This window comes from Penaeus monodon, chromosome 31 (genome assembly GCF_015228065.2).
Source record: "Penaeus monodon isolate SGIC_2016 chromosome 31, NSTDA_Pmon_1, whole genome shotgun sequence".
Lineage (NCBI taxonomy): Eukaryota > Metazoa > Arthropoda > Malacostraca > Decapoda > Penaeidae > Penaeus > Penaeus monodon.
This window is the reverse complement of record NC_051416.1, coordinates 17,210,962-17,213,548: the sequence shown is the minus strand read 5'-3', so window position 1 is coordinate 17,213,548 and position 2,587 is coordinate 17,210,962. Positions and strand designations below refer to the sequence as shown.

General features: G+C 42.2%; 1 pseudogene; it reads left to right on the top strand.

Annotated features, from left to right (window-relative positions):
- Positions 1-425: 425 nt before the first annotated feature.
- Positions 426-2,587, top strand: part of LOC119592904 — a 5,026-nt pseudogene continuing 2,864 nt past the window's right edge.

The window sequence follows — 2,587 nt, the reverse complement described above, 5'->3', positions numbered from 1 at the left end:
TTTATGTACATATTCCATGTGGGAAAAGTATAGGAAAAAATTATCTTGTGTTTTATATAATACCCTACATATTTTCACCTGAACACTTGTGACGCTTTGATTTCTCTTTTTTTGGTCACGAATAGTCAAAGTGATTCCAGGATGCAAAGACCACAATGTCCCGAGGGGGACAGGATACGCGGGGGTATTAACCACACCTGCAGGGGGTTTTTCACCAGTTTCCTCGAGCGATCGGGCCGCGACGTATCCTCCCCTTTTCCCGATTCGAACACCGTCAGGCCCTCCTCGAAGAGCTCCCCCATGAGGTTTTCCGTCGGGTGGTGACGGGACGCGTGGGAGTCCCGATCTTTGTCTTGCCTTCCTTTACTTCCCTCTGGATACTGTCCCCCCAAACCACGCATAGTAAATAATGGATTATACCGGTTATGCATCTAAGGTTTCATTGCTTTGCAGTGCGCTTGGGCGATGCCAGTGCCAGGATAGCCCCAAATAGAGGTGGGTGTGGGGTTTGGGGGCACTGTACCTTGGAAGTTGGGGGCCTGAAAGCTTCGCACCCCAGTGCGGGTAAATTTGTTTTGCCAATCCTTAGAAACAATGCATAATTTTCCAGGTTTATCGGCTTTCGTCAAGTGACACTGAAAACCCGATCAGGCACAAAACCCACCCCGCGGAGGGGTTTTCCCCGTCAGGTACCTCCCCCCCCCAAAAATCCCCTAGGAGGGTTGGCCCCTGGTGAACCCGAACCCCGATCAGGCTCAAACTTACCTAGTGGAGGTTTGGTCCCCGTCAGGTGGGCACTGAACCCGTCAGGCCAAACCTACCCCATGGAGGTGTTGGCCCTCGCATGGAGTGGCATCACAAATTTTAAAACAGAGGTTTTTTTTGCCCCTTTTGAAGACCATTCAAACAAATTTTTAATCATAGTACAAGAGCCCACGCACTATATACTGTTTTTTTGTTTCAGCTGCAGTAGAATGCGGTTTTTACTAGAGCTCCGGGTTCTTCCAGACAAACCAGGCAAAGAACTACCCCAAAAACTACCCTGGTGGGAAGAGGTGCAAGTGGAAAATTTCCCAAAGAAAGTTCTTTCCAAAGTGAGACAGTTTTACCATAACTGTGTACACTTGTAGATTTTAAGGAAAATATCCCAACTGTGATTTTATTCATCTGTTGATTAATTAATAATATTTTCCAGACTTCTGTCAAATTAAAGGTTGAACATCCAGTGTGACGATTTCAATCTGCAACAGTCAAAAAAAATGCAGAAGGATTTCCCGGGTCACAGATTCTTTTTTTTTTAAACAAAAGTAAATACCATCATATGAATAGTATATAATATCTTTCTTAATGGCATTTCTACGGAGGGAAGATGTTTTTTGCAGACTGACTAATTCACGTGTCTTTTACAGATACTGTGGTGCCAAGGGTTTCTCTAAGCGTTTCTGATAAATCTAGGAAAGTTACTGTTTGTTCAAAAACAAAAAAAGAAATCTAATACAGGATTTTCCTGCTCTGTCAGAGCTTCAGGTAAAATTAAAATTTCCAGTTTAAATTTATGACATGGACGCTTGAAATATAGAAACATGTGCACATTTTCCAATTCGCATAATGACTTCCTTATGCATATCCTGTACAGTGCCAGACTCCCAAACAACAACTGTAGACCCTCAGCCAACTTCAGAATGCAGTATGTATTCAACTTTCTGTTGTTTAGAACAGATATTGTTGATAACTTCCTTGCTGAAAGTATTCAAGTAAACCTAACCTTGCTCTGATAACAGTGGAAATATCCATATTGACTATGGTAATAAAAACAATGTTCCTATGAATTGGCAAAGCTAAGAATTCATGATTTTCACTATGAAAATTCTTACCCGTAGTGGATGTGGCCAAGTGAACCGTCCCTAACCGCATTGTTGGGGGGCGTAGAGACAGAGGTGAACGAATATCCCTGGATGGTTTCTCTTGTCAACGGCAATGGTACTATCACTTCTGTGGGGGGTTCTATCATCTCCAGCCAAGGGGGTGGTCACTGCAGCTCACTGTGCAGCTGTGTAAGTAGCTATAAGTGAAAAACAATCATTAAATCTTATCTAAAATGAATTTTTTTTCTCAAATTTTCCTTTTATATTTGCAGTATGAGCACCTGGATTATGTGTTGGGGGAGACCACAACCTGTACTCATCAAGCGAACCCAAATTTCTCAGTGGATGCAGATTGCTGAAGAAAGTGAATGTCCTCATTTTCATCAAAGAACATGTAAGAAAATAAAACGATTCTAAATATTTTTTCTAGACCTATATATATATACACAAAAGTAAACAAATACCAGAAAGTGAAATAGATAACTGTAATACGCATCCTTTCGAACAGATTGTGAGTCACCCGTCCATGATTCTAATACATTGGACAAGGGACATTCCCCTCATCAGCCCTTTACACAGAAATACAATTCCCATCTGCAACAAAATCGCCCCTGTGTGCCTTCCAACAGCTGGTGAAATGTATAATGAGGGAAATGCCACAATCACAGGTTTGGGGGGCCCAACAGGAGGTGAGATGTCATGTTTGCGTTTGGTTTTGTATC